Source organism: Pan paniscus, chromosome 23 (assembly GCF_029289425.2).
Source record: "Pan paniscus chromosome 23, NHGRI_mPanPan1-v2.0_pri, whole genome shotgun sequence".
Taxonomy (NCBI): Eukaryota; Metazoa; Chordata; class Mammalia; order Primates; family Hominidae; genus Pan; species Pan paniscus.
In genome coordinates, this window is record NC_085927.1 from 27,440,017 (window position 1) to 27,452,151 (window position 12,135).

The following is a 12,135-nucleotide window of genomic DNA, read 5'->3' on the forward strand; positions in this document are numbered from 1 at the left end:
TCAAGTAAAATTGTAGAACTCTAGACAAGAAAAAGATCTTAAGAGAAATCAAACAGTAAAAAAAAAATTACTTACAACAAACAACAATTAGATTAATGGCAGACTTCTCATCAGAAATAACAGAAGTCAGAATGCAGTGGATGGTAGAAATAAAGCTAAATAATCAGTAATCACAATAGATGTCATATTAAACAACACATAATCAGATGGATTTTTTTTTAAATGTCCAGTTATAGGCTTTTATAAGAAATATCCCATGGCCTGGCATGGTGGTTCATGCCTGTAATCCTAGCACTTTGGGAGACTGAGGCAGAAGGAACCCTCGAGCCCAGACTGGGCAACAAAATGAGATGCCATTTCTACCAAAAAACAAAAAAAATCATTTTTTTTTTTTGAGGGACGCGGGTTTTGTTTTTGTTTTTGTTTTTTTTTAATGGAGTTTCACTCTCGTTGCCCAGGCTGGAGTGCAATGGTGAGATCTCAGCTCACCACAACCTTCTCCTCCCAGGTTCAAGCGATTCTTCTGCCTCAGCCTCCCGAGTAGCTGGGATTACAGGCATGCGCCAACACACCCAGCTAATTTTGTAATTTTAGTAGAGATGGGGTTTCTCCATGTTGGTCAGGCTGATCTCGAACTCCTGACCTCAGGTGATCCTCCCACCTCGGCCTCCCAAAGTGCTGGGATTACAGGCGTGAGCCACCATGCCCGGCCTTCAAAAAATCGTTTTTAATTAGCCAGGTGTAGTGATACATGCCTGTAGTCCCAGCTAGTCAGAAGGCTGAAGTGGGAGGATCCCTTGAGCCCAGGAGTTGGAGATTGCAGTGAGCTATGATCACTCCATTGCACCCCAGCCTGGGTGACAGAGCAAGACCCTGTCTCAAAAATAAATAAATAAAAGAAAAAGAGAAACATCCCTAAAATATAAAGACAAACAAAGTAAAAAAGGGCTGAAGAAAAAATACACAAATATAATTTAATGCATGTATATAATTAAACTAGGCAAATATCAACTTTAAAAAGTGGGTTTGGCAATATTAATACCAAAAAAATAAACTGTATGACAAAGAATATTCTTAGGGATAAAGAAGTTCACTATGTAATGATAGAAGACAGTACACCATAGTAGTGAAGGGCACATACTCTATAGCCAGACTACCTGGATTCAAACCCTGACTCCACCATTTAGTTTTATTTTATTTTTATTTATTTATTTTTATTTTTTGGAGATGGAGCCTCACTTTGTCACCCAGGCTCGAGTGCAGTGGCACGATCTCAGCTCACTGCAACCTCTTCCTCCCAGGTTCAAGCAATTCTCCTGTCTCAGCCTCCCAAGTAGCTGGGATTATAGGCACCCGTCACCACACCCAGCTAATTTTTTTTTGTATTTTTAGTAGAGACAGAGTTTCACCATGTTGGCCAGGCTGTTCTTGCACTCCTGACCTCAGGTGATCTGCCCACCTCGGCCTCCCAAAGTGCGGGGATTACAGGCATGAGCCACCGCGCCTGGCTGACTCCACCATTTAGAAGCTGAGTGACCTTAGGCAAATTACTTAATCTCTCTTTCCTTGATTTTCCCACTAGAAAATGGGGAAAATAATAGTACCCACTTCACAGAGTTGTTATGAGGAGTAAATGAATTAATAGATAGAAAGTGCTCAGCACAAAGTGCTATATACATATTTGCTGCTGTAAAAGGACCAAGTTCCAGAAAGACCATAGTTCTGAATGTGTGTGTATTCAATAACATTGCCCTAAAATATATAAATAAAAATGGGTAATATTTATGAGACACTGGCAAATAACCTAATGATAGTGAGAAATATAAACACATCTCTCAGTAATTGATAGTTCTCACAGATGAAACATTGGTACAGATGTATACAAGTTGAACCATATCATTAACAAGCTTGATCTAAATGGCTGAATTTAGAGCTCTGTACCTCCAAAACTAGATACTACACATTGTTTACAATTTTACACGCAACATTTACAAAGCCTGACCATGTACAGACCAATCCTTTGACCTCACAACAATTAGATTAGAATAAAATAACAAAACAACGACCAACCACCCCCCACATATTTGGAAGTTTAAAGACATACTCCCAAATGAATCATCCAAAAATTAGAAAATATTTAGAACTAAATGAACATGAAAATACCACCTGTCAAAATGGATGGGACATAGCCAAAGCAGAAGAAGAACATTTATAGCCTTAAATGTTTGTGTTACAAAAGGAGAAAATTGAACATTTAATAAGGTAAACATCCAACTTAATAAATTGGCTGAGCACAGTGGCTTGTCATCCCAGCACTTTGGGAGGCTAAGGCAGGAGGGTCACTTGAGGCTAGTAGTTTGAGATCAGCCTGGGTAACATAGCAAGACGTTGTCTCTATAAATAATTAAAATATTAGCCAGGCATGATGGTACATGCCTGTAGCCCCAGCTACTTGGGAGGCTGAGGTGAAGACCTCTTGAGCCCAGCAGTTTGAGGCTACAGTGATCCATGATCACACCACTTCCAGCCTAGGCAACAGAGTGAGATCCTGTCTCAAAATAAATAAATAAAAGTTGGAGAAAGAAAAGCAAGTACAATGAAAACACAAAGAAGGAAATATGGTTGGGCATGGTGGCTCATGCTTGTAATCCTAACACTTTGTTTTTTTGTTTGTTTATTTGTTTGTTTTGTTTTGAGATGGAGTCTTACTCTGTCGCCCAGGCTGGAGTGCAGTAGTGCCATCTCAGCTCACTGCAACCTCTGCCTCCTGGGTTCAAGCAATTCTCCTGCCTTAGCCTCCTGAGTAGCTGGGACTACAGGCACACGCCATCATGCCCGGCTAATTTTTGTATTTGTAGTAGAGACGGGGTTGCCCCATGTTAACCAGGATGGTCTTGATCTCCTAACCTCGTGATCTGCCAGCCTCAGCCTCCCAAAGTGCTGGGATTACAGGCGTGAGCCACCGCACCTGGCAATCCTAGCACTTTGAGAGGCCAAGGCATCAACTTTCAAATTGGGTAACAGGTAGAGGCTGAAAGAGTTTTGAGGTGTATGCTAGAAATGTGGACATTAAGGGTGATCCTGATGAGGACTCAGAAAGGAAAGAGGAGAGCTGTAGCGAAACCTCAATCTTCTTAGAGAATACCTAAGTAATCCTGAACAGAATGCTGGTGGGAATATATAGTAAGGCCATTCTTTATTTTTTTTTAATTTTTTTTTTTTTTAACAGAGTCTCACTGTGTCGCCCAGGCTGAAGTGTAGTGGTGTGATCTTGCTGCAACCTCCACTTTCTGGGTTCGAGTGATTCTCCTGCCTCAGCCTCCCGAGTAGTTGGGACTACAGCTGCATGCCACCACACCCGGCTAATTTTTGTATTTTTAGTAAAGATGGGGTTTCACCATGTTGACCAGGCTGGTCTAGAACTCCTGACCTCAAGTGATCCACCCGCCTTGAGCTCCCAAAGTGCTGGGATTACAGGCAGTAAGGCCATTCTGATGGGGCCACAGATGGAAATGAAGAACATTTACTGGAAGCTGGACAAAAGGCCATCCTTGTTAGGAAGAAGCAAAGAGCTTAGCTAAATTGTGTTCATGTTCTGTCATTTTGTGGAGGTAACAATTGCAAGCAATGAAACTTGCAATTGGATGTTTGGCTTAGGAAATCTCTAAACAAAGTATTGAAGGAGTTACCTAGCTCCTTCTGACTGCTTCCAGTAAAATTCAAGAGAGACATAAATGACTTAAAGACAGAACTGTTAAGCAAAAAGTAATAAGAACTTGAAATTCTGAAAAATGATCAGCCCATCCATATAGAAAAGAATGAGAACCCAGTTTGGAGAGAACACTAACGGTGTTGCTCTGTTGCCAAGCTCCTTTAGTAAGATTAGTATGGATCAGCCATTGCAACAGAAGCTAGGAGCTGTTCTCCAAGATAATGGAAGAAGGACCCTGAAGGCAATTCAGAGATCATGAGAGTTGGCACTCCCATCACCAGCCCAGAGTGCAAGGACCCACAGTGCACAGCAGATTCAAAGGCTGGCCACCTCTCTGGTCCAGGCCAACCAAGGAGCAGGAATTAGGCCCTCACCAGACACCAAATCTGCTGATGCCTTGATCTTGGACTGTCCAGTCTCCAAAAGTATGAGAAATAAATTTCTGTTTTCACAGGACACCCAGTCTATGGTCTTCTAATAGCCTGAATGGACTAAGACATAGACCAATTGCACTTATGAACATAGACAAAGAACTCCTGAACAAATTACCAGCAGTAGTGGCCAGCAACATGTAACATAACCAATTTGGTTTTATCCCAGGGATGAAAGAAAGAGTTAAAGATGACACCAGGCTGGGCATAGTGACTCACGCCTGTTATCCCAACATTCTAGAGGCCAAGGTGGGAGGAGTGCTTGAAGCCCAGGAGTTTGAGAGCCTCCTAGGCAACATGGCAAGACCTCACCTCTACAAAAAATTAAACAATAAAATTAGCTGGGGTGTGGTGGCACATACCTGTAGTCCCAGCTACTTGGGAGGCTGAGGCGGGAGAATTGTTTAAGCCCGGGAGGTCGAGGCTGCCGTGAGCCAGGACTGCGCAACTGTACTGCGACCTGGGTGACAGAGAGAGACCCTGTCTCCAAAAAAAAAAAAAAAAAAGATAAAAACAAAATATATTCATATAGTTTACCATATTAACAGATTAAAGGAGAAGAACACAAGATCAACTCAACAAATACAGAGAAACAAACATTTAATATCTATTCATGAATTTCAACAAAAATTGAGCAAAACAAAATTTTTTGCTCTATTGGTCTTGCTCTGTTGTCCAGACCAGAGTGCAGTGGCACAATCATAGTTCACTGCAGGTTTGAATCCTGGGCTCAAGCAACCCTCCTGCCTCAGCCTTCCAAGTAGCTGTGACTACAAGCATGTGCCACCACGCCCAGCTATTTTTTTGTTTGTTTGTAGAGAGAGGGTCTCCCTATGTTGCCCAGGCTAGTCTCAAACTCCTGGACTCAAGAGATCCTCCTGCTTCTGCCTCCCAGAGTGCTGGGATTATAGGTGTAAGCCACCAAGCCTGGCCAGAATTTCTTTATTCCTAGTAAATAGTAATATGGCAACAGAGACAGACTAGATGCTGTCCAATCCCATTTCCTCTTCCTAGACAGAGAAAGACCACATTTCCCATCCTCTTTGCAGTCACATTAGAACCATGTGGCTAGCCAATAAACATGCACACATGTGGCACCCACCACAGCCTGGTTCGGCCATAAATCCCTTCACAGTTATCCATTCACACTCTCCCACAGACCTTGGACCCAGTGTGGAAGATGACAGCATCACCAACTGGAGGGTGCCTGGATCCCTGAGTCACCACTTGAAGCGAAAAGGTCAAGAGTAGCCACCTGACCCATATCAGGCTATGAAATGAGTAAGAAAGAAAGATTTTGTGAGGCCACATTTTCATACATGTGTAGGTCTGTTTCTGGGTACTCTCCTTTGTGCCATTGGTTTGTGTCTCTCCCTCTGCCAGTAGAACAGTGTCTTAATTACTGTAACTTCATAAAAATGCTTGATATCTCATAGGCAAGTCCAGGGTCAAGACAGGATGAATTCCTCTAGAACAAGGGAATTTCTCGTTTCTTTTCTTTCTTTCTTTTTTTTTTTTTTTTTTTTTTTTTGAGATGGAGTCTCACTCTGTCATCCAGGCTGGAGTGCAATGGTGCAATCTCGGCTCACTGCAACCTCCGCCTCTCGGTTTCAAGTGATTCTCCTGCCTCAGCCTCCCGGGTGGCTGGGATTACAGGCACGTGCCACCTGCCTGGCTAATTTTTGTTTTGTTTTGTTTTTGGTAGAGATAGGGTTTCACTATGTTGGCCAGGCTGGTCTCAAACTCCTAACCTCAAGTGATTCGCCTGCCTCGGCCTCCCAAAGTGCTGGGATTACAGGCGTGAGCCACCGAGCCCGGCCCTCATTTCTTAACACTGCGTTTGGTAGGAGAGCAACAGTAATTTATATGTGAATAAATGAAGCCGAAAGAGGAAGTTAGAAAGACCAAAGGGGCCGGGCGCGGTGGCTCCCGCCTGTAATCCCAGCACTTTGGGAGGCCGAGGCAGGCGGATCACGAGGTCAGGAGATGGAGACCATCCTGGCTAACACAGTGAAACCCCGTCTCTACTAAAAATTAAAAAAATAAAATTAGCCGGGGGTGGTGGCGGGTGCCTGTAGTCCCAGCTACTGGGGAGGCTGAGGCAGGAGAATGGCGTGAACCCGGGGGGCGGAGCTTGCAGTGAGCCGAGATCGTGCCACTGCACTCCAGCCTGAGCGACAGAGCGAGACTCCGTCTCAAGAAAAAAAAAAAAAAAGAAAGAAAGACCAAAGGAAGAAGCAGACAAGAAAGGAAGAAGGAACACCCCTCCCCTCTCCAAAGAGACAGCTCCAGGAACGCCAAGGCTGCTCGCCTAGGGATGCAGAGCCAGAAAGCTCAAGTCAGAGGGGGAGGAGGTAGGGAAGGAGTTTCAAGCTAGACTCCTATTCTCTCTCTCCATCCCCTCTCTCACCCCAGAAAGAGAGAAAATGACACGAGGCTTTGGAACCAAGAGCTGGAGGAACCTGGAAGCGAAAGCTGAGGCTGTCAGCTGCCCAGCAGTTAACACCCTGAGACCATCTTCCCACTTCCAACACCCACAGAAGCTGCCACCCAAGGGCCCCTGTGTCCCCGCATGGCCCACCTCAGCAGTATGATGCAGCACTGGGGAAGTGACAGAATGTGAAAAAAACTATTATAGCTGAGATATTTTAAAATTCCGCCCTCCAGGCAGCATCTGGTTGCTACAGCAACCCCAGCTCTGCAGGGTGTCCCGATTACCAGCAGGCTCCCTGCACCTGCCTCAGGCTGAGAGCAGGCGGCTGCCGCCAAGGGGAACACCAAGGAAATGCCCATGTTCTGATTCCAAGGTAATGGCTCAGACCCAAGGGGATTTTATCTGTTCAATGTGCAACCTGATGAAGTTCTGTCCCATGTTAATAATTTCATTAAAAATATGGCCTTACATCCTATTCGATGCACTCACAGTCTTTTTTTTATTCACTCGGCTCCATCAAAACACAAAAAGAGAACATTGTCATTCATTTGGGATTGAGCAAATGAAAGCAGCTGGATGAGTTTTGGTTCCAGGGTTTAGACAAAGCCCCTAAGGGACAAAATTGGAATCAGAGCTGAGTGGCTGGCCCTGCTCTCTGGATTTGCATAAGTCATGTGGCAGGACACTTGCTCTTTTGCACCCAGCCTAAAATAGCTTGTGATATCTTTAGGAAACCCAAACAAGTAATAAATAGGGGGCTGGGCACTGTGGCTCATGCCTGTTATCCCAACACTTTGGAAGGCTGAGGCAGGGGTATCACTTGAGCCCAGGAGTTCCAGACCAGCCTGGGTAACATAGCAAGTTCCTGTCTCAATAAAAAAATTACAGCCTGGGCACGGTGGCTCACGCCTGTAATCCCAGCACTTTGGGAGGCTGAGGCAGGTGGATCACCTGAGGTCAGGAGTTTGAGACCAGCCTGGCCAACATTGTGAGACCCCATCTCTATTAAAAATACAGAAAATTAGCTGGGTGTGGTGGCGGGCGCCTGTAATCCCAGCTACTCGGGAGGCCAAGGTGGGAGAATCACTTGAACTTGGGAGGCGGAGGTTGCAGTGAGCCGAGATTGCGCCACTGCACTCCAGCCTGTGCAATAGAGCGAGACTCCGTCTCAAAAAAAAAAAAAAAAAATTACATTAGCTGGGCGTGGTAGTGCACACCTGTAGTCCCAGCTATTTGGGAGGGTGAGGTGGGAGCATCACTAGAGCCCAAGGAAGTCAAGGCTGCAGTGAGCCATGATCACGCCACTGCACTCCAGCCAGAGTGTGTGGTGTGTGGTGGTACACACCTGTAATCCCAGCACTTCAGGAGGCTGAGGCGGGAGAATTGCTTGAGCCCAGGAGTTCAAGACCAGCTGGGTCAACATAGCGGGACCCCATCTCAAAATATAATAAATAAATAAGTGAAATTAAATGAGAAAGAATGAATGGTGTCTGACTTTGTGCCTTCATTTCTGAAAATGGCATAGATAAGAATTCTCTCTCCATGAGGGGCTTTGTGAGGCTCTAACAAAGTAGGAACGGATGACACCTGTTTCAAAATGCTTTGGAAAATGCTAACCACCATGCAAATGTGAGCCAGCAAGACTGTGTCCTGGCCAGCAGCTCAGATGGCCAACACAAAGGTGCTTCGGAGGCCAGGGCTGGTCTTCAGAGACTCAGAGACTTGCGTCATGTCCTGGAGCAGCTGCTCTGGGTGCAGCCCAGATGAGCTCTCAGGTCAGATAGGTCAACAGGTCAACCTCACCACCCAGATTGACAGAATAACCCAGCTCAGTGCCTTGGTGCTGTTGGCGCCATGAGGCACCTGCCCAACACGCACCCCATGAGCCTTTCACACACAACCCGAATTTTGTTTGAGCGACAATGTGCCAGTCCCTGCCTGTCACTGGGGGTGTCTGTGTGACCCCCTCGTCATCACCTGCAGAACTGGAGGTCAGAAGGGGGCACTCCTGGGGATGAAGCTCCATGAGCTCTGCTCTGGGCCCTTCGCTCCCTCCCCCTTCTCAGTGGGGCTGAGGGGCTTGCACGTGTAAGGGGGCCACCTTGCCACTGGACAAAGCACGCGTGCTGAGGATGGTGGGGTGGGCACTGAGTCCTCCAGGATAGCCTGGCACTGCTCCCAGCCCTGACATGCCGCTTCTGACCTTCCCATCACTTAGAAAAATAACCTCCTGTTGGGTCAAGCCACCAATCAAACTTCTGTTAGAGGCCAGGTGCAGTGGCTCATGCTTGCAATCCCAGCACTTTGGGAAGCCAAGGTGGAAGGATCACTTGATGCCAGTTCAAGACCAGTCTGAGCAACATGGTGAGACCCCATCTCTAAAAAAAAAAAAAAAAAATTAATTAGCTGGGTGCAGTGGGGCATACACCTCTATTCCTAGCTACTCAGAAGGCTGAGGTGGGAGAATCACTTGAGCCTGGGAGGTAGAGGCTGCAGTGAGCAGTGATTGTGCCACTGCACTTCAGCCTGGGTGACACAGCAAGACCCCAGACTCTAAAAGAAAAAGACCAAAAAGATTTCTGTTAGGAACAGAACATAATCTGAAATGATACAGAACTGTACTTATAACAGCTCATTTATTTCTCAGATAGTCCTATGAAACAAACATTGCCAATGCCAATTTCACGGGTGAGAAAATGGAAGCTTGGAGGAGTGAAGGAAGTTGCCCAAGGCCCTATAGCTAGTGGATGGCCGGGCTGGCACTCCATCGCCAGGCCTGCAGTCCTTTCACTTCTGCCACGCTCCCTAGGGAGTGAAGGCAGAGGGAGGCGTGTTCATGTCCAAGGGCCCTGTGGAGGACTCACCATAGGAGGGTCTCAGGGGCCATCTACTATCATCTTTTGAAGCCTGCCAAGTGCCAGGCATGCAGGTGTGGGGACACGGTTATGAACCAATATGGACAGAGTCCATGGAGTAGTAGAAGACATAGAATCAGCAAGTATATGTGGGTCATGGGGCGGTAGGTACCATGAAAACATTAAGTAGGGTAAGGATGATGGTGCTATGTTTACAGAAAGTCAAGGAAATTGGAATGGCACATCCATCCATCAGACCCATAAGTGGGTCTGGGAAAAAAAGATACTTGGCCAGGCACAGTGGTTCACACCTGTAATCCCAGTACTTTGGGAGGCTGAGGTGGGCAGATCACGAGGTCAGGAGTTCGAGACCAGCCTGGCCAACATAGTGAAACTCCGTCTCTGCTAAAAACCAAAAAATTAGCCAGGTGTGGTGGCATGCACCTGTAGTCCCAGCTACTTGGGAGGCTGAGGCAGGAGAATCGCTTGAACCCAGGAGGCGGAGGTTGCACTGAGCCAAAACCTCGCCATTGCACTCCAGTCTGGGGCACAGATCGAGACTTCGTCTCAAAAAAAAAAAAAAAAAAAAGGAAAAGGAAGGGATGGCATGAGCCACATGGACACTGTGGCCCGGCAGAGGGGCTGCGAGAGGCCCTAGGCAGGAGTGAACGTGGAGAAGGGTGGCAGGTGTGAATGATGATGGGGAAAGCAGCAGGTGAGGTCCCGGGGGTAGCGGTGGGACAGGATGAAGAGGCATTTGTGCCATGGTAAGAAATCACTGCTTTTGCTCTGACTCAGACGTCACTGGAGGGCTTTCATCAGAGAACAGACCACGTGATCTGCCAATCAGTGAACAGAGCAGGTGGGAGAGAAAAGGGCGGAGGCAGGGAGGCCATGAAGTGTGGCTGTAACAGCTCAGGTGAGGCCAGGGACGTGGTGGGTAGCAGAGCTCACTTGGGAAATTAAGAGGAGCTCAGCAGGACGCCAGGCCCTCGGCCTAGACAAGGAGAGGAAGGAGCTGCCGCAGCCACCTAAGCTGGGGAAGACAGTTAAGCAGGAGGTGTGGACTGCGCTCAGTGTCTGGTCGTGGACACAGCAACACTTACACCGAGGGAATGAGCACAGCTCCTCAGCACTCAGCCACTCAGCCTCCAAGACACCGGCTCTCCTGTTTCATAGCCACTCTCTCAACCTCCTTTGCTCCCTGACCTCTAAACACCTCTGAGGCATCCAAGCAAAGGTGTCAAGAAATCAGCTGAGGGCCGGGCGCGGTAGCTCATGCCTGTAATCCGAGCACTTCAGGAGGTCAGGCAGGCTGATCACCTGAGGCCAGGAGTTTGAGACCAGCCTGGCTAACAGTGAAACCCCATTTCTACTAAAAATACAAAAAATTAGCTGGGTGTGGTGGCACGTGCCTGTAATGCCAGCTACTCAGGAGGCTGAGGCAGGAGAATCGCTTGAACCCGGGAGGTGGAGGTTGCAGTGAGCCAAGATCACGCCATTGCACTCCAGCTTGGTAAACAAGAGCAAAACTCCGGTCTCAAAAAAAAAAGAAAGAAAGAAATCAGTTAGGCCGGGAGCAGTGGCTCATGCCTGTAATCCCAGCGCTTTGAGGGGCCAAGAAGGGTGGATCACTTGAGGTCAGGAGTTTGAGACCAGCCTGGCCAACATGGCAAAACCCCGTTCTCTACCAAAAATACAAAAATTAGCTAGCCAGGCGTGGTGGCGGGCGCCTGTAATCCCAGCTACTGGGGAGGCTGAGGCACAAAAATTGCTTGAACCTGGAGGTGGAGGCTGCAGTGAGCCGAGATCATGCCACTGCACTCCAGCCTGGGTGACAGAGTGAGACTCCATCTCAAAAAAAAAAAAAAAAAAAATAGTAGTCAGGTGGAGAGAGCCAAGAGGGCTTTAAGAATGAGGGAAGGAGGCCGGGCGTGGAGGCTCACGCCTGTAATGCCAGCACTTTGGGACACCAAGGCAGGCAGATCATTGGAGGCCAAGAGTTTTAGACAAGCCCGGCCAACATGGTGAAACCCTGTCTCTACCAAAAAAAAAAAAAAAATTAGCCAGGCGTGGTGGCATGTGCCTCTAGTGCCAGGTACTCAGGAGGCTGAGGTGGAACTGCTTGAACCCGGAAGGTTCAAGTGAGCCATGATCGTGCCACTGCACTCCAACCTGGGTGACAGAGCAAGACTCCGTCTCTAAAAAATAAAAAAAGAACAAGGGAGGGAGGCATCAGCTATGTCAAACACAAACAGCTACTGGAGTAAAATGAGGACGAGAACTGACTGGGTGATTTGCAGATGCTGAGGCCATCGGTGACACAGACAAATGAAGAAATGAAGTTGGTTACTCCTAGAGGAAGGGATGCAAGAAGCGGCATGTTTTCTAGAATCACTGCAGGAAGAGCTGCTTCCTTTAGAACAAACCAGTAACAAGATCCCTCTTCTTTTCCACACCAGGGAAGTTGCTAAGTATATGCCAAAGCCAGGCATACTCATTCCTAGACAGCCTCAGGCTTCACAGCCCAGAATGGGTGTGGACTTGGGGGCGGGAGGTAGGAAAGGAGATGTGGGCACCTCGTGGAGCTGAAATGCCACCCATCTCCCAGCCCCTGGGCCGCCCACACCACTCACTCCTTCTCCTTTCCCCACAGGACTTTTAGTGCACTCCAGACAGAGCTTCACAAGAGACAGCATCATG